General features: G+C 45.8%; 1 protein-coding gene across 2 annotated transcripts in view; it reads left to right on the top strand.

Moving 5' to 3' along the window:
• Positions 1 to 1558: 1558 nt before the first annotated feature.
• LOC147708237 (uncharacterized) overlaps positions 1559 to 21816 on the top strand; it is a 787595-nt gene continuing 767337 nt past the window's right edge. The window contains exon 1 of one of the 2 annotated variants that reach the window (XM_086926981.1): positions 1559 to 1690. The gene's annotated coding sequence lies outside the window, so the exon portion shown is untranslated. Of the gene's footprint in view, positions 1859 to 21816 lie in introns of both variants that reach the window. The other variant, XM_086926982.1, reaches the window with a different exon arrangement.

The following is a 21816-nucleotide window of genomic DNA, read 5'->3' on the forward strand; positions in this document are numbered from 1 at the left end:
AGTATTCTCTCCAGTCCTCCCACTTAATTACGGGCTCTCCCGGTTTTGGTAAGGACGGGATCGGCATTGTGAGCGAGGACGCTTGTGCACTCATTTCGGCGCGTCTTTCTGGCTCTATTCCTTGTCCTCTTTGGGCTGCCTGGCGTGCTTGCACTCTCCCCGTGCCTCTCGTCGGTTGGGGACCCCGGCGCCCCCTTCTCCGTGTCTCCCCAACTCCGCCGGGGCATTAAGCGTGTTTGGGGTGCTAGTGTCCGGCGGCTGTCTTCTGGTATAGTGTCCACCCCTTCTGTCTCCTCCTTGCCCTTAAGATGGTGGGTGTCACTGTGGGAATGGCTCCTCGCCCCACTGCCGTGCACTGCCCTTTGTACCTGACAAGCTTCTTTTCCTCCTGGCTGCCTGTGCGTCTTGGTGCTGTCCCCTGCTATGCTCTCCTGCTGTTCCTATGGCTCCTCTCCTTGCTGCTCCACGTGGTGACCCCTCAGGTTCAGTGGGTCCGATGTCTGTTCTGTCTATAGGCTTCCTTCCGTGTTTTTTTTTCTTCCCAGCCTCGTCGCCACTGTAGAATTCCTAATGTATCCCCCCAATGAGTCCGCAGAGGCAGGGGGGAGGTTTGTCTAAACGAGGTTTATTATATTCAGTAGGAAAGCGCCACGCGTTACTGCCATCCAAGATGGCCGCCGCGCGCTGCATCATCAAGCAGCATGCGACAACTAGAGCGCGATGCTACAAGCTGCTCAAAAACTGGCTGTGTCTGTGCCCGGGAAGCTGTCTCAGTCGGGGCTGACACACATGACAGGGAGGGGGGGGGGGGGCGCTGAAGCCCTTTGAGCCCGAAGGGCTAAGGGCGTTGTGTGCCTGTCTGAAACCTACAAGCTAAATGTTGAGCTTTGCAGCAGACACTTTAAGGCTCTATCCTATTTTATGAGTGGACCTGTGACTAGGCTTTACACAGATCACTCCAGCCTTAACCACTCGAGTTATCTCGCTGTTATTATACTCTGGTAATTTCTGGGCACACACAGAGCCCTGCAGCAACTTTGCCTTCAATTCTAAAGGTATTTTAGCTTGCAGCATGTTTGTAACCAGTTAACTAAGCCAAAACTGATTTATCACCATAACTGTCCTTCCTGCCAATGTATTCGGAGCAGATCGTAAAAAGAATAAATGTAAAAATTGGCTGTGCATCTCTGCTCCTCATGAATGCGGCACTCCTGACTCCACTTTCTTTCTGCTGCGACTCCCTAACACATAGCTTAAGGGATCTCAGAGGGTTTTTTTTGCATTACCACCTCTGATCTTAATTATGAAATTGAAATTCAATGGCTTTCTGTTCCATTTAGACTGTGCACAGACCTGTTTTTTTGTATCATACACACAAAAATACGAACTCTGTTTCACGTAGGTGTTGCAGAAGAATCGTAGCTCTAAGCAACGAACCTGTGATCTTTGGAACTTTCACTCTAGCCCGTCTTCTGTGTCTAACAGCGAGGACACTGTCTTTCTGGCTCCTCCAGCTACTGTGTTGCCTATGGCAACCAGACAGCGTCTTGTATGTGTACAGCCTCAGCACGACCCTGGAGTAGGCTCAGGGCGCGAGGCTGCTCTTTCCCCCAGGGCAACCTAGAGTGGAACGCGTGCATGCAACTCGATCCCTCGACACTTCAGCAATCTCTGGACAGAACTGCAAAAGGTAGGTAGGAGGCCTGTAGAACGTGCTTGCGTCTTCCATGTCGCCCTAAGGCTGCGGCTTGCAACCAGATACTCTTCTCAACCCCAAGACTGTAAACCTATTTACCAGCACTGCAAGATAGGTGTCAGAGACCGTGCTCACGGAATCTTGTCTGTGATGTAACTAAAGGTAAGGGCTTATTGTTGTTTGTACTGTACGTGCCCAAATAAAAAAAGTGTACCTGTAAAAAAAAAACTTCTATTTTGCTTATCTAATTTGTTATGGATGTTTTTTTTTAAATAAAAAAAACATGTTAACATATTTCCCTTTTCAATATCAACCTCGCTACAATGCGTGCCAGTGTAAATCTCGCTGTGCCCTACAAGGTTCTTTGATGAAAGTGTTTTTATCTTAACAGTAGTAATAAAAACATCCTCTAAACCTCTCCCCTTACGTGACCTTGTGTGGCCCCTCAACTAGACCTGTTTTATAGATAGAAAAGCAACGCGTTAAGTCCAGCCATTTAATACTGTTTAACGCTGAGTAAAACGATGCGATTGGCTGAAGGCGTCATTATGTCATCCGTCAATTGAACCAACAAAAGAACTTCTATGTTTAGTTACAGTTAGTAACTGTTTGTAAGCGTACATCGATAGTTGCAGTGAAAGGGGTTCAAGTGTGTTCACAAAAAATGTCGGGATTTTGGTCAGAAACTACGAAGGCTCGTTTTATTTGGGTCCTATTCAACATGAAATGCGCCTGACCTACTGTATACAATATGTTTCGATGTTTAAAAATCAGGGGGACCGTTTTCTATTAGAGGTTTCCATGTTGTGGAGCGAAGGGGGTTATACCAAGAGTGGGGAGAAAGCAATCTTTTTTATGCCCTGAGGACTTGTTGCTGTCAGGCGTGACATTGCATGCTTTTGTGAACACGTGTGACATCTACCTACCCATCATAAGTAGTACTTACTATTAATATTGTTAATACTTGCCACCCCACCCTTGTTTTCTTACATTTTCCTAATCAGAGCTGCCCACTGTGATTGTAAGCGCCGCCCTCTTCTCTAGCCCATACCTGACTTACCCCGCAGGCAACGCCCACCGCCCTTGAATGCATTTCATTAAAATACTTTGAATCTTCCTTATGGCTCCCCAGTGCATTGTACTGCATCATATTGTGCCCTGCTTGCTCTGTGCTACTATCGTTTTGGCAGTTTGTTTAAAGAAGGGTCCAAAGTTATGTCTTGTTAGATGTAAGAAGCTGTATTACTCCTGTTTTTTGCTCTGCATTTTGTTTCATGTTTACTTGTATCCTTCTACAGAAGGGTTATCATTCCCCAGTCACTTGGAGGAAAGTGCTGGTCAGTGTACTTCAGTGTTTGAGAAATAACTTCGAACTATTATATCCATCTCAAGGGCATGTCTGCTTGCTATTTCTGGCGAGATAACAGATAAAGCAAATAAAAGGAGATGATGGAGGAAGCCTGAAACTTTTCAGACACTCACCCCCAGTCACATATCCGGGTTGAATCCATCATCTGGTTCTTTAGCTCATTTCACCACCTCAGTTCAAACCCAGCTAAATGCAAATCAGTCTTGACCCTGTGCCTCATGAGAACAGTCCAGCCCACTGCCAAGCCAGATCTTCCCTGAACCAGGAACAAGTATCCTGGGACTGGTTTCGGGGTAACACCCCTCATCAGTAAGGCTAGCTTGAATCCAGTGGCAAAGTGAGCAAGGGACCCACGTCTACCCTGCCAACTTAGGGCGAACAAAGCAAACACAAGGTGATGAGGGACGGAGCGCTGAAACTTTTCAGACACTCACCCCCAGCCACAGATCTGGGTTGAATCCATCATCGTTCTTTAGCTCACTTTGCCACCCCAGATCAGACAAAGCTATATATAAATCAGTCTTGACCCTGTACGTCATGGGAACAGTCCAGCCCTACTGCCAAGTTAACTGATAATACATTAGCAAGTTTTTAAACAACAGAGGTGTAGGAGAGTGGGGTCTGCTTCCTACGATTACCCCCACTTTTTGTTGTGATTCTCTGTTTTTTTCGACTTTAGTGTGGCTGTGGACCCGCTAATCAGGCCCACAGCCCAGCTGTTCTCTCTCTAAATTGATACCATGTACTTTAGGTACATACCAGATTGGTTACTGGGTCACCCTTGTGAGCCCCTGTATAGTGTACCATAGGTACCCAGGGCATAGGTGCACCCTAGGCCTACCAGGTGCTGCAGCGTGTATTGTGCCACCCCTGGTTTGCCTTCCAAACTGACACCACAGGTCTGTTCACAAAGCCTGGGTAAGGTGGTGTAATCATCCCTTACTTAGATATAATACCTATATCTATATATACATATAGGCACATATACACCTATAAGTCACTCCTATGGCAGGCCTTGACAATCCTGGAGGCAGAGTGCTTGGTTTTATGTGAGAGGGTGCCCTAGCATGAGCTGAGCCCCTCTGCAGCTTTCGGAACCATCTCCTTATAGCTGTTCTATGATATAGCCATACCATATACTCTTAAGTGCATTATAATTCTCGCAGTTAATGCTAACTTTGGTTTGGCTTTATCAAAACATGTTGTGTAAGGTGTCACACACTTTGGAATACTACCCCCCACCAGTTCTGGCGGCGGGAGATAGCATTCCACCCTTCTAGAGGGAGAAGACATGTAGTTACTGGTTTACCCGGTTAAAGTTAAACAGAGCCTCAGCATCACAAAATGGATGCTGCTGCCACAGACACGAGTCTGCCCTCCTGCTGCTGGATGAAACTCCGGCAGGGGAGGCCTGGACAATAGGTTTCCTGCCCAGGGAGGTGCTGGCACCTCCCCAGACAGGCTCTTTGTGTATTGGGGCAGGGAGGGCTGCATTCAGTGAATGCTTTCCAGACACTGCCTAGGGCACACTAGATGCTCCATGCATTTCCCAGTTCAAACCGGTTGCTGGGGAACTCAGCCCCAGCTCTGGTGCAAAACTGGACAAAGGGGAAGGGGTGTAACCACCCCCACCCCAGGTCCACCCGTAGGAGGGACCTTAAAGTTAGTCCAACCCCTAAAATTAGTGTATGTATAGGATCCCAGTCCCTAGGACTTTAGATTACCCTGGACAAAACTCTGAAACATATATCCTGGACCTTCGACATTCCATTTCGACTGGAAGATGGAAGACATCTCCCTTGTGGTCAAGGAGTGACCACCCTGTTTAAACAGGCACCAAAAGCATCTTTGCCGGTCTGTATTTTCGAGGCTCCCGTCGGATCCAGAGGAATCTGCGACACAGGAGATGGACCTCCAGACATCTCCGACCCCGACCTTTGCTCACAGCAAAGTTGAGACCCATGGTGACTTGAGAGACGTGGGAACTCCTGGACATCCTGCATTTTGCTACCTGCATAGACTTCCCGAGGCATACCGAAGTTGTGCATTGGGATGCTTGAAGCCCCAGACCCGAGCACCTTTTGCTCTGAAGCTCAGAGCTCCACACTCCACGAGTGGCCCGTGGGCTCGCTTTATGCATTTCCGCTTGACGCGTCTTTGCGGTTCCTAGTCTGTTGACTAGTGAGCCCCCAAGAAGACAATCCTTTACTTTAACTTGCTTTCCTGGTTGCTCCAGGCTTGCTCCAACTTCCCTGCAAAGGAGAAGTTCCACAGATCTTGCTGGTCTGCACCAAAGCCCATCTCAACATCCTGCCTGGGTTGCATTTGCCAAGGCTTGTGGGGTCCAATCCGGATACCGACAACGCAGTCAACGAGACCCTTTGTGGGATAGCTCGTATCCAGCTCCTTGTTGTCATCGACTCCTCCTGGTCTTCGTGGCTGAAGAGACAAACTTTACCTTTTCACCTGAAATCACCCGACATCTGGTAGCATCTTTCTATCACCGCCCTGGTCACTGGCAAGTGGCCCAGACTCTATCCCTTTTTCTTTCAGGTTCTACACATCTTCGATCCACCCAGACACTTTTCCTCTGGTCGCCTGCAGCACTTCTTTGCAGATCTCCATTGAAATCGACGACAAAACTCGACACCAAAAGAGACTTATGCACCCGGCTTCCGTGGGTGAGGTAACACAAGTACTCTGGTAGTCTCGAGGCTATTGGCCCTCCTAGTGTCTAAGTCTAAAAGGGTTTTATCGTAGTTCATTTAGAAGTGTCCTTAAATTGTAAATTTGTAACTTGTTTGTTTCCCATAAAAAAGTCAATGGTAACCCGCAGCTGTGTTTAGACACTGCACGTGTCTCCCGTGGGCCTCCTACATCCTAACCTTTGATGTTTAGAGTAGCCCCAGCGATTCCACAGGCCCCAGGCCTGCTTTCTAATTCTCACGTGGTTCTTATACCACTATTTTAGTATATGGTTTGTAAGGGCATAACGTATACTGTGCAACTTATCGTATGCCAATTAAGTAACTTGTATTGTACTTTTACCTCTGACCTCATAAAGAGTGCAATGGGGTTGTGTTTACAATAAATACATATATATTTGATATATACCTTGTGTGGTGTGCTTTCATTTGGGACTAGTGATTATAATTGGTAAAAAAACTAGCTTTATTCGCTCTCTCAAGTCTTAGCCTGAAGACTGCTCGCCACTGCTACCCCTAGGATAGCTTTCTATAAGGTTTACTTTACAACCACCATCAATAAGGGTCGATTAGATTGGTGCAAGGTGCCCACTAGAACTAGTGGACATCATATGCCAGGCTTACTTCTCACATTGGTGTGTAGCGGATGGGATAAGAGCTTGCTTTGTTTTACCAAATAAACTTGAGAATATCATTTGAAAAATCACATCAAGGTACCTGTAGGTACATATGAATCAAGTCTTATAATACATAAGTTCTGCTGAACTTAGGAGTTGTAGGTGCTCAGGGCTTAGCACACCCTGACTACAACTTCTAAAGAGGTTCTAGTAGGAAAACTGTAGTTTAGGTAGTGCACACACCACACCTCACTAATCATGGCTTAAGGGCAGGAGCTAGTGCCTCTCTGCCAGATGTCAGCCAAGTGCAGACATCTAAGTATGACACCTTCTCATTCCAAGATTTAAGAGGATTATGTGTCACAAGAAAATTAAGGCAAGGACAGAGTCCAACCACCCACCACCTCATAGATATCCTGGTGGCAGATGACTTAGCAAAAGCATCAGATCCAGGTACCCAAAGTAGTGGGGAGGGGGCCATCCATCACCAGAGGAGGATCCTAGTGGGGCTCCCCACCAGGACTCTGAAGAGGATGAGGATGAAGACCAGGAACTGGTTGAAGAACCAGACCTGAGAGAAACAGAACTAACTGGAGATGGAGATGGCCATGAGGGTCACTCCTTCATTCCCCCAGATAGTGGTGGAATGAAGCCTACTGGTGGACCCAGAAGACAGAGATCTAACTCAGGTGAATCTCACCATTCTGGTTCATCAATAGGGTCACTGCCTCATCTCACAGGAGGAGAACATCCCCTCAGAGAAGGGACCATGAAGTTAGAATGAAAGAAGTCAAGCTTAGGATCAAGAGGCAAGACGTTGCCCTGGCCAAAGAGACACTGGCTCTTGAAAGAGAGAGACATTTGTGTGGGCTAGAGCCCACAGGTGGCAGCAATATCCCTAGTTGTAGGGATAGGTCTCATGACCATAGAAACCTAAACAAGATTGTCCCTCCCTATCAGATTGGGGATGACATCCACAAGTGGATACCTGCTTTGGAGAGGGCCTGCAAAGTACAGCAGGTATCCCAGAGTCAGTGGGCAGCAATCTTGTGGCTCTCCTTTGCAGACAAAGGAAGATACAAGCTCCTCACTGTTAGAGAAGAGGATGCTGACAACCACACTGTCCTGAAGAGTGCTCTAATAGATGGGGTTGGCCTAACCACTGAACAGTATAGGTTGCTGTTCAGAGATACCCAAAAGACTCAGACTCAGGACTAGACAGATTTTGTAGATTGTGCTACTAAGGCTCTGGAAGGTTGGTTACTGGGCAGTAAAGTAAGTGACTATACAGGATTGTATAACCTTATGATGGGAGAACAGATTCTTAATAATTGTCAGAGCCAGTTATTGCATCAACACCTGGTTGACTCTGATTTGACCTCTCCACAAAAATTGGGTAAGAGGGCAGACAAGTGGGTCAGAACCAGGGTGAAGTAGAAGGTCCAGAACCAAGGTGGTGACCAGAAGAAGCAAGACCAAAAGGGTGGGGCAAAAGCAAAAGACCAAAAGTCTTCTCAAGGCCCTCCAAAAGCTTCTAATGGTGGGGGTTCCCAACAATCTAAAAAGAAAGAAGGTCCAAAGAAACCATGGTGCAAGGTCTATAAGACTAATACGCACTGAACCAGCGAGTGCACTAAAAAGGAGACAGCTCCAGCCACCATTGCCCCTAAGGCAACTGTTCCCCCTAGTTCATCTCCAAGTGGTGGTTCTCAACAGAAGGGTGTAGTAGGGTTAACCCTGGGAACTGAGATGGGTTCTGGCCCAGTCAGAACACCAACTCAAGCTGTTTTGATCTGTGATGGAGGCATGGATATGTCCTCCTCTGTGAGTCCTAATAGCTTGGGCAAGTACAGACAAACTCATTTAGTCAATGAAAAAGAGGCTCAGGCCTACAGGGACACAGGGGCTACTGTCACTATGGTGATACCTGACTTTGTGGACCCTGGACAGATCATACTAGGTGAAACTTACCTAGTGACCAATGCTAGCAATGTCACTACTGCACACAGTATGGCTGTTGTGAATTTCTCCTGGGGAGGGGTAACTGGCCTTAAGAAGGTTGTTTTTGGTTCAAACCTCCCTGTAAAAATTATTGCTTGGCAATGACCTACGGACTTCAGCTTGTTCTGAAGTGGAGTTTAGGACACATGCAGAAATGTTGGGCATATCAGCACATGTTCCTTCTATGAACAGGCACTGGATTCTGGAATAATGAACCAGTTGCCTTCCAGGAAAAGGAGCAGTAGGGTTAAGGCTGTGCCTTCCCCCCTGCCTCAGGATGAGGATCAGCCTTCAGAGGAAGCTGATTGTGAGCCCTAAGAAGGAACTGTCCTAGAGCTTGAGCCTGATCAGGTTGAGTTTCTTGGGACAGGGGGACCTTCTAAGGCAGATCTGAGGCAGGAGCAAGTGGACTGCCCTTCTCTTGAACCCCTCAGACAGCAAGCTGCTGCTGAGGCTGCAGGGAATGCTAGTGGAACCCATAATGTTTACTGGGATGAAGGGACCCTGTATTCAGAGGGTAGAGACCCCAAGCCTGGTGCTTCCAGGAGGTTGGTCATACCTTTGGCATTCAGGGGCTTCCTTTTGACACTAGCCCATGATATTCCCCTTGCAGGACATCTTGGCCAGAACACAACTTGGGACAGGCTTGTTCCACATTTTCACTGGCTCCACACGTCAGAAGACACCAAGGAGTTTTGTCACTCCTGTGTGACCTGCCAAGCCAGTGGCAAAGAAGGGAGCAATACAAAGGCCCCCTTTATACCACTACCTGTGGTGGGGGTTCCCTTTGAAAGAGTTGGGATATACATAGTTGGACCAATGGATCCCCAAACAGCCTCTGGGCACAGGTTTATTCTGGTGGTAGTGGATCATGCCACCAGATACCTGGAAGCTTTTCCCCTTAGGACCACCACAGCACCTGTTGTGGCAAGAGCCCTCCTGGGAGTTTCCTCAAGAGTGGGTTTCCCTAAGGAGGTTGTATCAGATAGAGGTGCACACTTCATGTCTAGTTACTTGACTGCAATGTGGAAGGAGTGTGGAGTGAACTATAAGTTCACCACACCCTATCAACCACAGTGCAATGGTGTAGTTGAAAGATTCAACAAGACCTTAAAGGATATGATCAAGGGTCTCCCAGAAAAGCTCAGGCGGAGGTGGGATATCCTACTACCCTGCCCTTTGTCCGCTTATAGAGAGGTCCCACAGAAGGGGGTTGGCTACAGCCCTTTAGAACTTCTGTTTGGGCATCCTGTAAGAGGACCCCTTTGTCTGGTAAAGGAAGGCTGGGAGTTACTTCTCAAACTTCCCAAGCAAGACATTGTGGACTATGTACTTGGTCTCCGCTCCTGGATGGCAGAGTACATGAAAAAGGCATCCAAAACCCCTGAGGCAAGTCAGAAATTGCAAAAGGCCTAGCATGACCAAAAGGCTGTACTGACTGTTTACCAGCCAGGACAGAAAGTGTGGGTGTTGGAGCCAGTGGCCCCAGCAGCTCTACAAGACAAGTGGAGTGGACCCCACACTATTGTTGAACAGAAAGGAGAAGTCACCTATTTGGTTGATCTTGGAACTCCCAGGAGCCCCCACAGGGTGCTTCATGTCAACAGACTGAAACCATATGTTGACAGGGCGGACATGGGCTTGCTCATGGCTACTGATGAAGGACAGGAAGAAGAGAGTGACCCTCTCCCAGACCTGCTCTCTCAGAACCCTGATGATGGGTCAGTTGATGGTGTAGCCTTGGCAGGCAGCCTCACTGACCAACAGCAGAGTGACTGCAGACAAGTTCTGGAGGCATACAGACATATGGTTTCACTGATTCCAAGTCAGACTACCTGGTCCACTCATGAAGTGGACACTAGAGACAGTCTGCTTGTTAAAAATAAGATTTACAGGCAACCTGATCATGCTAGGGACTGTATCAGGACAGAAGTCCCGAAAATGTAGGAATTGGGAGTGATTGAGCCCTCAGAGAGCCCTTGGGCCAGTCCAGTAGTCCTTGTGCCAAAACCTCACACCCAGGGTGGTAAGAGAGAGATGAGGTTTTGTGTAGACTACAGAGGTCTCAATGCTGTCACCAGGACAGATGCCCATCCAATAGCCAGGGCAGATGAGCTCATAGATAAGTTGGCCTCAAGCAAATATCTGACACATTTGATCTGACAGCAGGCTACTGGCAAATCAGGTCAGCTGAGGAGGCCAAGCCAAAGACAGCATTTTCAACCCCTAGTGGGCATTATCAATTTGTGGTGATGCCCTTTGGTCTGAAAAATGTACCTGCCACATTTCAAAGGTTGGTGAACAAAGTCCTCTCAGGCCTGGATGACTACTGTGCAGCTTATCTTAATGATATTGCTGTCTTTAGTGCCACCTGGGAAGATCACCTGATCCACCTGAGAAATGTTTTGGAGGCCCTGCAAAAGACAGGCCTAACTATCAAGGCTACCAAGTGCCAGATAGGGCAGAGTCAGGTTGTGTACCTGGGCCACCTTGTAGGTGGAGGCCAGGTTCAACCATTACAAAGCAAAATCCAGACCATAATGGACTGGGTTGCTCCAACCACCCAGACTCAGGTCAGAGCTTTCTTGGGCCTGACTGGGTACTACAGGAGATTTGTCAAGGGGTATGGTTCCATTGTGACACCCCTGAATGACTTAACCTCTAAAAGATTGCCCTAGCAAGTTCAGCGGACAGTAAGCTGTCAAAAGGCATTTGATGACTTGAAGCAGGCCATGTGCACTGCTCCCATTCTGCAAAGTCCAAACTACTCCAAAGAATTCATTGTCCAAACAGATGCTTCTGAGTTGGGGGTAGGGGCTGTACTATCAAAATTGAATGATGAATGTCAAGACCAGCCGGTAGCTTTCATTAGCAGAAGGCTGACCCCTAGAGAGACATGTTGGTCAGCTATTGAGAGGGAGGCCTTTGCTGTGGTTTGGGCCCTGAAGAAGCTGAGGCCATACTTGTTTGGCATTCACTTCACAGTTCAGACCAACCATAAGCCCCTCTTGTGGCTACAACAGATGAAGGGTGAAAATCCCAAACTGCTCAGGTGGTCCATTTCCCTACAGGGTATGGACTATACAGTGGAACACAGACCTGGGAGTAACTATCCCAATGCAGATGGACTCTCCAGATATTTCCACTTAGAACATGAAGACTCAACTGGTCAAGGTTAGATTAATGTCCCTGCGTTGGGGGGGGGCAGAGGGTTGTGTAGGAGAGTAGGGTCAGCTTCCTATGGTTACCCCCACTTTTTGCTGTGATTCTCTGGTTTTTCGACTTTAGTGTGGCTGTGGACCTGCTAAGCAGGCCCACAGCCCAGCTGTTTTCCCTCTAAACTGATACCATGTACTTTAGGTACATACCAGATTGGTTACTGGGTCACCCTTGTGAGCCCCTGTATAGTGTACCATAGGTACTCAGGGCATAGGTGCACCCTAGGCCTACCAGGGGCTGCAGCATGTAATGTGCCACCCCTGGTTTGCCTTCCAAACTGACACCACAGGTCTGTTCGCACAGCCTAGGTAAGGTGGTGTAATCACCCCTTACTTAGCTATAGTATACCTATATCTATATATACATATAGACACATATACACCTATAAGTCACTCCTATGACAGGCCTTGACAATCCTGGAGGCAGAGTGCTTGGTTTTATGTAAGAGGGTACCCTAGCATGAGCTGAGCCCCTCTGCAGCTTTCGGTACCATCTCCTTATAGCTTTTCTATGATATAGCCATACCATATACTCTTAAGTGCATTATAATCCTCGCGGTTAACGCTAACTTTGGTTTGGCTTTATCAAACATGTTGTGTAAGGTGTCAAACACTTTGCAATACTACCCCCCCCCCCGCCAGTTCTGCCGGCGGGGGTAGCATTGCACCCTTCTAGAGGGAGAAGACATGTAGGTACTGGTTTACCCGGTTAAAGTTAAACAGAGCCTCAGCATCACAAAATGGATGCTGCTGCCACAGACAAGAGTCTGCCCTCCTGCCGCTGGACGAAAATCCGTCAGGGGAGGCCTGGACAATTGGTTTCCTGCCCAGGGAGTTGCTGGCACCTCCCCTGACAGGCTCTTTGTGTATTGGTTCAGAAAAGGGGGTGGTGATGAACAGAGTGTCTGAATTAAGCAGACCACTCTCACCCAGTCCAAAGATCAGGGCTTGATCCATCACCGTTATTTATCTCACTGCACCATCCCAGCTCAGAACCTGGCTATATGCAAATCAGTCTGTCCCTGGCCCAGTGCATCATGGGAACAGGGCAGACTAAACTACCAAGCCAATTCTTCACCAGAAAGGAGACAAGCTACCGGGGACCGGTTTCTGGCATTTCAGCTGTCTTCGGCCCGGCTTGCTTGAATCCTGATGGTGCAGTGAGAAAGGGACTCATGTCTGAGTATACCCTGCCACACCTATATCTATATATACATATAGACACATATACACCTATAAGTCACTCCTATGACAGGCCTTGACAATCCTGGAGGCAGAGTGCTTGGTTTTATGTGAGAGGGTGCCCTAGCATGAGCTGAGCCCCTCTGCAGCTTTCGGAACCATCTCCTTATAGCTGTTCTATGATATAGCCATACCATATACTCTTAAGTGCATTATAATTCTCGCGGTTATTGCTAACTTTGGTTTGGCTTTATCAAAACATGTTGTGTAAGGTGTCACACACTTTGGAATACTACCCCCCGCCAGTTCTGGCGGCGGGGGATAGCATTCCACCCTTCTAGAGGGAGAAGACATGTAGTTACTGGTTTACCCGGTTAAAGTTAAACAGAGCCTCAGCATCACAAAATGGATGCTGCTGCCACAGACACGAGTCTGCCCTCCTGCTGCTGGACGAAACTCCGGCAGGGGAGGCCTGGACAATAGGTTGTGTACAATGTACCTACAGCGGGCCGCGTATGGGGATACATGGATCAGAACTCCAATTGAGTTCATTGCAGATTGGCAATTGTCACCCCAGACGTTCAGGAGGCTCATGATGCTTACAACATTATAAAGACAAGTAATGCAAATTGCATATACTTGAGCTATACTGCTGTAGGTACATTGTAACCTATAGACCATACACATATATATATATTTCACTTTTTTGTAAATACCTAATTGTTTTTTGCATAGTGAAACGTGAGTAAGGTGGGGAAGTTGTGCACCCCGTCCTGAAGAAGGAGCTTGGTCTCCGAAACATGTAGACGCACACATGAGGTGATGTACATAATCACGACATCAACACCTCGCACTTCACTTCCTTTAAAAGCACCAGCCCGGGGACCTCATTAAAGTTTTTTCAGAGTCCTAAGAGCCAGGTACTTTTTAAACTTTTCACTCATCCCACCACTCACTCACATAAAATACCCTCACATGCACCATACATAGTCTATTATTATAAGTGCTCCCACATAGTCGTAGGTCGTAGCACGCCACATCCCGTAGAGGGGTGCGAAGGCCCCTGTGATGAAGCATGACACCAAGGGTCCTTTTGGTGTGTGAGGGGTATTTTAAGAAACACTAAGTGCTCCACACCACTGTGAGGAACACTTCCAAACACTACTAGGTGGATTCTCTTTGTTTATGTACAAATATAACATACATCATAAATATAAAATGCACTATCCTCTAAAAAACACAATGATGTGTTTTTTCAAATACATATCGTAATCAAGGTATGAATTGCAAACTGGCACTATGCTCATGGCCAATCCTTGTACAAAACTTTGTGACCCCTAGTGGGTTGCACAGCATACAATAACACTTATTATGTGCCTTGACATATAAATCAGTAATGATGACATAGTGCACGCCGTAATCGAATCTGATTGATTTACATCTCCCTGTTTATACAAATGCAATTCCCTCAGTGGGTATAAAGACATGATAATCAGATGATGCTCAAAACAATACTGGTGCTCTAAATAAAGAAAGAAGTGAATTAAAATCCATATCTGTGACATAGTGGGCATTAGATGAACATATCCACTCAAGAAAAGGGTAGGGAACCCGGGAGATCCCAGGTTGGATCCGAGGGCTCCTTCCTTTCCTCCTGCAACAATAAAAACATAATATGCAAGAGACACGTAATGTAACAGAGTAGAGACAGCTGCATAGATTAAAAGCTAAGTGAAACATCTCTATATGGTTAATGATACAGTTGTAATACCCCTAACCATTGCCCAGAAACTCAACAAGACATGAGTTACACATTATGCAGGTGTATAGCTATTTCCTCATCGCTATTGTGCCCTCCTCGGTAACGGGTTCCTAGATTGATGATATATCTAGACTCACATTGTCTCAGAATGAGTTCCCTATTGCCTCCCCGGTTGCCATTATTGACCTGTTCTATTGCAAAATATTTTAGTTTGGAACTGTCAGAGTAATGTTGTTGCTCAAAGTGTCTGGCTTTGGGTTAATGGTGGCCTTTGCTGTTTATGGCCCTCATATGTTCCATGACTCGCTTTTTTGCCATTGTGTGTGGTGCTTCCCACATACCAGTGATTACATGGACATTCCAAAATGTACATGATGTAGGAGCAACTGCATACGAGAAATTGTTTGATATGTATAGTGGTGTTGGTGATGGCATTAGTGTATTCACTTCTCATGAGGCTACTGCGGCAAGCCTTGCAGTGGCCGCATGGAAACAATCTCTGCAGATTCATACTATTCTTGCCAGTGGTGGTGGTGAAATCATTGGGTACATGGGTAAATGTCCCTCAAATTCTGTCCTCCCCTGTATGTTATTCTGGGTCTTTCAGTGATGGATTCACCAACAACGGGATAATTGGTGGGAATTTCTCAATTCCTAGCCAGTATTTTTTTAATGTCTTTTGAATTGCCGTTATAGGTCAATATTATTCTTGTAGTATCATCCCTAGCTTCAGAGTCAGTTATTCCAGTCTCCCTCAAAGTGGTGACCCTTTCTACAGTACTAACTTTTTTGACTGCTTTTTTAAGAACCCACCTAGGGTAGCCTCTTTCGGTATATCTCGCAAGCATGGCATCTTGCTCTTTAAGAAACATTTCTTCAGAGCTGCAGTTGTGTTTTGCTCTAAGCAGTTCCCCAAATGGAATACTTCATTTGAGATTGTCTGGGTGACTGCTCAGAGCATGCAACAAAGTATTGCCTGCTGTGGACTTCCTGAACAGTTTAGTATGAATTTAATTGTTGCCAATTTCAACTTTGATGTCTAGAAATTCCACGGAGATACCAAAGGGGATGATGGACCGAGCATTTGAGCAAATCAAACACTCACCCCCAGTCAACTGATCTGGGTTTAATCTATCATCATTCTTTAGCTCACTTCACCACCCCCAGTTCAGACATGGTCATATGCAAATCAGTCTGACCCTGTGCCTCATGGGAACAGTCCAGCCTGAACTGCCAAGCCATGTCTTCCCTGAACCGGAAACAAGCATCCTGGGACCGGTTTTGGGTTCATAACCCTCATCAGCTACGCTATCTTGAATCCAGTGGCAAAGTGAGCAAGGGACCCACATCTGGGCACACCCTGCCAACTTAGGGCGAACAAAGCGATACCAAAGGGGATGATGGACGGAGCGTTTGAACAAATCAAATACTCACCCCCGTCAACTGATCTGGGTTTAATCCATCATCATTCTTTATCTCACTCCACCACCCCAGTTCAGACATGGCCATATGCAAATCAGTCTGACCCTGTGCCTCGTGGGAACAGACCAGCCCAAACTGCCAAGCCATGTCTTCACTGGACCGGAAACAAGCATCATGGGACCGGTTTCAGGTTCATGACCCTCATCAGCCAGGCTATCTTAAATCCAGTGGCAAAGTGAGCAAGGGTCCCACGTCTGGGCATACCCTGCCAACTTAGGGCGAACAAAGCGATACCAAAGGGGATGATGCACGGAGCGTTTGAGCAAACCAAACACTCACCCCTAGTCAACTGATCTGGGTTTAATCCATCATCATTCTTTAGCTCATTCCATCACCCCAGTTCAGACATGGCCATATGCAAATCAGTCTGACCCTGTGCCTCATGGGAACAATCCAGCCCGAACTGCCAAGCCATGTCTTCCCTGGACCGGAAACAAGCATCCTGGGATCGGTTTCGGGTTCATAACCCTCATCAGCCAGGCTACCTTGAATCCAGTGGCAAAGTGAGCAAGGGAACCACGTCTGGGCATACCCTGCCAACTTAGGGCAAGCAAAGCGATACCAAAGGGGATGATGGTATGCCTAGACGTAGGTCCTGTGCTCTCCATGCCACTGGAGTTAAGCTATCCTGGATGAAGGGGGGTGAAACCCCGAAACTGGTCCTAGGATGCTTGTTTCCAGTCCAGGTAGTACCGGGCCTGGCAGTTCGGGCTGGACTGTTCCCATTGGGCACAGGGTCAAGACTTATTTGCATATGGCTGGGTTCAAACTGGAACGGCATGGTGAGTAAGAAAACAATGGATTAAGGTCCAGTACTCTGTACTGGGGGGAATGTATGAAATTGTTCTGCATTCTGTCCATCAATTGTTGTTTTTGCATTTGTCACCCTGAGTGGGATGGGTATGCCTAGACGTAGGTCCCGTGCTCTCCATGCCACTGGAATTAAGCTATCCAGGCAGAAGAGGGGTGAAACCCCGAAACCAGTCCTAGAATACTTGTTTCCAGTCCAGGGAGGTCCCGGCCTGGCAGTTCGGGCTGGACTTTTCCCATTGAGCACAGGGTCAAGACTGATTTGCATATGGCTGTGTTCGAACTGGAATGGCATGGTGAGTAAGAAAACGATGGATTAAGGTCCAGTACTCTGTACTGGGGGGAATGTATGAAATTGTTCTGCATTCTGTCCATCAATTGTTGTTTTTGCATTTGTCACCCTGAGTGGGATGGGTATGCCTAGACGTAGGTCCCGTGCTCTTCATGCCACTGGAATTAAGCTATCCAGGCAGAAGAGGGGTGAAACCCGAAACCAGTCCTAGAATACTTGTTTCCAGTCCAGGGAGGTCCCGGCCTGGCAGTTCGGGCGGGACTCTTCCCAATGGGCACAGGGTCAAGACTGATTTGCATATGGCTGGGTTCAAACTGGAATGGCATGGTGAGCAAAAAAACAACGGAATAAGGCCCAGATCTCTGTACTGGGGGGAATGTATGACATTGTTCTGCATTCTGTCCATCAATTGTTGTTTTAGAAATTCCAGAGAGGCACCACTTACATTGCTGGTCAGTTTGAGGTTGATGTTGGTGATATTCAGTTTACTGATGACATTTTCTTCTTCAGATTCTGTACCATCCCAGATGACAAACAGGTAATCTATGTACCTCAGCCATATGATGACATGTTCGAAATTCTCCCTGAAGACAGTGTTGTTTTTTTATATCATCCTCCCATGCCCCCAGAAACAGATTTGCAAAACTGGGGGCAAAACAGGTCCCCATTGAAGTACCGAGGACCTGCCTGTATATCGCTCCATTGAACAGAAATAAATTATTATGGAGATAATACCGCATCATGGTGGTATGCTCTATATAACTAATGGGGTGTTTGCTGAGATATTTGGCACTGTGCATTAATGGCCAACTCGTGGTCTCTGATGGTATAAAGTGAATTAGCATCCATGGTAATCAGGAGGAAACCAGTTTGCCATTCAATATTCTGTATTTTAGTAAGGAAATCTTTAGTGTCTTTCACATAAGATGGTTACATGGTCTCTAAGGAAATTGTCTACGTATCTAGACACGTTTTCCAGAGCGCTCCTTTAAAAGACACTATAGGTCTACCTGATGGATTGGTTTTGTTCTTGTGAATTTTAGGGAGGAGATAGAGGACAGGGAGCTTGGGAATATCCTTTTACAGAAAGCAGAATTCCTCCCACTCCAACAGATCCCTGTCCTTCCAATCTGTAAGCTTACTCCAAATGCCTGTGACACTCTTTGTGTATTCATCTTTACTGCTTTTGGTGTAAAACATTTGATTATTGGGCTGGCGCATAGCTTCAGTGAGGTACATCTCCCTACTCATGAAGACTATATTTCTTCCTTTGTCTGCTGGCCTGACGATGATGATGTTGTCGTCAGCCAGGGTCTTGATTGTCTCTTTCTGTGTTTATGTAAGATTGTTAACAGATGCAGTTTTTCTGTTAAACCAATGTTTCTGTCTTAAATGTGTTAAATCATCCACCACTACATCCTGAAAGGTGGTGATGTTATTGTGTGGCATAAGCGGAAGAAATGTAGATTTGGGTTTGAATTTAGTGGAACCAGCACGATGATATGCAACTTCAAGCCTGTCTAGAATTTGATATATATTAGTATTGTCATGACTGGCTTCTCCCTCCAATTCATGTATAGCAACAAGGGTATCAATATCGCTAATATTGAGTTCTTCATCAATGCATGGCATTTGTATGTTCTTGGGTTCTTTGTTAATGGAAGGTTTAAGTTTATGCCATTTTTTCAATTTCAGCTTTCTGCAAAATTTGAATAGGTCTATGCTGGTATCTACAAAGTCAACCGGTTGGGTAGGACAAAAGGATAAACCAAGGCATAATGTGCTTGCCTCTAGCTGGTTGAGTGGTTTATCTGTTAAATTGATGATTGTACGTTCTACCTGTTCATCATCCATTATAGGGCTGTTCTGGAGCGAGTTGATGAATTTTTCATGTGCTCCCTGCCATTGCCTCTTCCTCCACCTCTGTTTGTGTCTTTTTTTTCCTTTTGTGTTGCCGCCCAGGCCTCTTCCCTTTCTTCGTCTTCATGTATTCTGGTTCTTGCTTTTGGGTCGTGAAGTTGCCCTCGTTGTTTGTCGGACCCATCATTGCTTATCTCTCTAATTTATTATGGATATTTTATAAAGAACCATGTTAACATATTGCCCTTTTCAATATTAACCTCGCTACAATGCGTGCCGGTAAGAGTTTAATAAACCTCGCCATGCCCTATAAGGTTCTTTGATGAAAGTGTTTTTTATCTTGACAGTAGTAACAGTAAAAACAACCTCTAAACCTATTTCCCCTTACGTGACCCGCTAAAAAAGATTTTCCCAAGTTACCTGTCCCCTATCTCCTCCTTAAAATTCACAAGAACGAAACCAATCCACCAGGTGGCCTATAGTGTCTTCTAAAGGAAGCGCTCTGGAAAACGTGTCTAGACACGTAGACAATTTCCTTGGAAACCATGTAACACTCTTACCATCTTATGTGAAAGACACTAAAGATTTCCTTACTAAAATACAGAATATTGAATGGCAAACTGGTTTCCTCCCGATTACCATGGATGCTAATTCATTTTATACCATCATAGAACACGAGTTGGGCATTAAGGCCTGTGCCAAATATCACAGCAAGCGCCCCATTCGTTATATGGAGCATACCACCATGGTCTTAGATATGATGCGGTGTTGTCTACATAATAATTTCTTTCTATTCAATGGAGAGAGATACAGGCAGGTCTTCGATACTGCAATGGGGACCTGTTTTGCCCCCAGTTTTGTGAATCTGTTTCTGGGGGCATGGGAGTATGATATCAAAAACAACACCGTCTTCAGGGAGGATTTCTAACATGTCATCATATGGCGAGGTACATAGATGACCTGTTTGTCATCTGGGATGGTACAGAATCTGAAGCAGAAAATGTCATCAGTAAACTGAACATCAACAACATCAACCTCAAACTGACCAGCAATGTAAGTTGTGCCTCTGTGGAATTTTCAGACATCAAAGTTGAAATTGCCAACAATGAAATACATACTAAACTGTTCAGGAAGTCCACAGCAGGCAATCCTTCGCTGCATGCTCTGAGCAGTCACCCAGACAATCTCAAATGAAGTATTCCATTTGGGGAACTGCTCAGAGCAAAACACAACTGCAGTTCTGAAGAAATGTTTCTTAAAGAGCAAGATACCATGCTTGCGAGATTTACCAAAAGAGGCTACCCTAGGTGGGTTCTTAAAAAAGCGGTCGAAAAAGTTAGGACTGTAGAAAGGGCCACCACTTTGAGGGAGACTGGAATCACTGACTCTGAAGCTATGGATGATACTACGAGAATAATATTGACCTATAATGGCAATTCAAAAGACATTAAAAAAATACTGGCTAGGAATTGGGAAATTCTCACCAATGAGCCCGTTGTTGGTAAATCCATCACTGAAAGACCCAGAATAACATACAGGAGAGGACGGAATTTGAGTGACAATGATATCACCACCACCACTAGCAAGAACAGTATGAATCTGCAGGGTTTCTTTCCATGCGGCCACTGCAAGGCTTGGCTCGGTAGTCTCATAAGAAGGGAATACACTAATGCCATTACCAACACCACTATACATATCAAACAATTCCCCACATGCAGTTCCTCCTACATCATTTACATTTTGGAATGGCCATGTCATCTCTGGTATGTGGGCAGCACCACACACATGGCAAAATAGCGATTCATGGAACATATGAGGGCCATAAGCAACAAATACCACCATTACCCCATAGCCAGACACTTTGAGCAACAACATTACTCTGACAGTTCCAAACTAAAATATTTTGCAAAAGAACAGATCAACATCGGCAACCGGGGAGGCAATAGGGAGCTCATTCTGAGACAACATGAGTCTAGATATATCATCAATCTAGAAACCTGTTACCCTGGAGGGCACGATAGCGCTGAGGAAATAGCTATACACCTGCATAATATGTAACTCATGTCTTGTTGAGTTTCTGGGCGATGGTTAGGGGTTTATACAACTGTATCATTAACCATATAGTGATGTTTCACTTAGCTTTTAAGCTATGCAGCTGTCTCTACTCTGTTACATTACATGTCTCTAACATATTATGATTTTGCTCTTGCAGGAGGAAAGGAATGGGCCCTCGCATCCAGCCTGGAACCTCCTGGGTTTCCTACCCTTTTCTTCAATGGATATGTTCATCTAGTGCCCACTATGTCACATATAAGGATTTTAATTTAGTGTTTTCTTTATTTAGAGCACCAGTTTTGTTTTGAACATCATCTTATTATCACATCTTTATACTCACTGGGGGATTGCATTTGTATAAACAGGGAGATGTAAAGTCAATCTGATTAGATTACGCGCGCATTTTGCACTATGCCATCATTGATGATTTATACGCCAAGGTACATTATAAGTGTTATTATATGTTGTGCAACCCACTAGGGGGTCACAAAGGTTTGTACCAGGATTGGCAATGACCATAGTGGCCAGTTTGCAATTTGTTCCTTGATTGCGATTTGTATTTGATACATCATTATGTTTTTATAGAGGATCATGCATTATATATTTGTTATGTATGTTATATTTGTACAACAGATGTATGCAGTACAAGGTCATTTAATGTCTTAATTACTTTTCCTTGTACATAATGCCTATATCTTGGCTTATTTCTCTTTTCTCTTTTCTTTTCTTTTTCTTTATTTTTACTATTCCAAGATGGCACTCGCATT

The sequence above is a fragment of the Lissotriton vulgaris genome, chromosome 6, assembly GCF_964263255.1.
Source record: "Lissotriton vulgaris chromosome 6, aLisVul1.2, whole genome shotgun sequence".
Lineage (NCBI taxonomy): Eukaryota > Metazoa > Chordata > Amphibia > Caudata > Salamandridae > Lissotriton > Lissotriton vulgaris.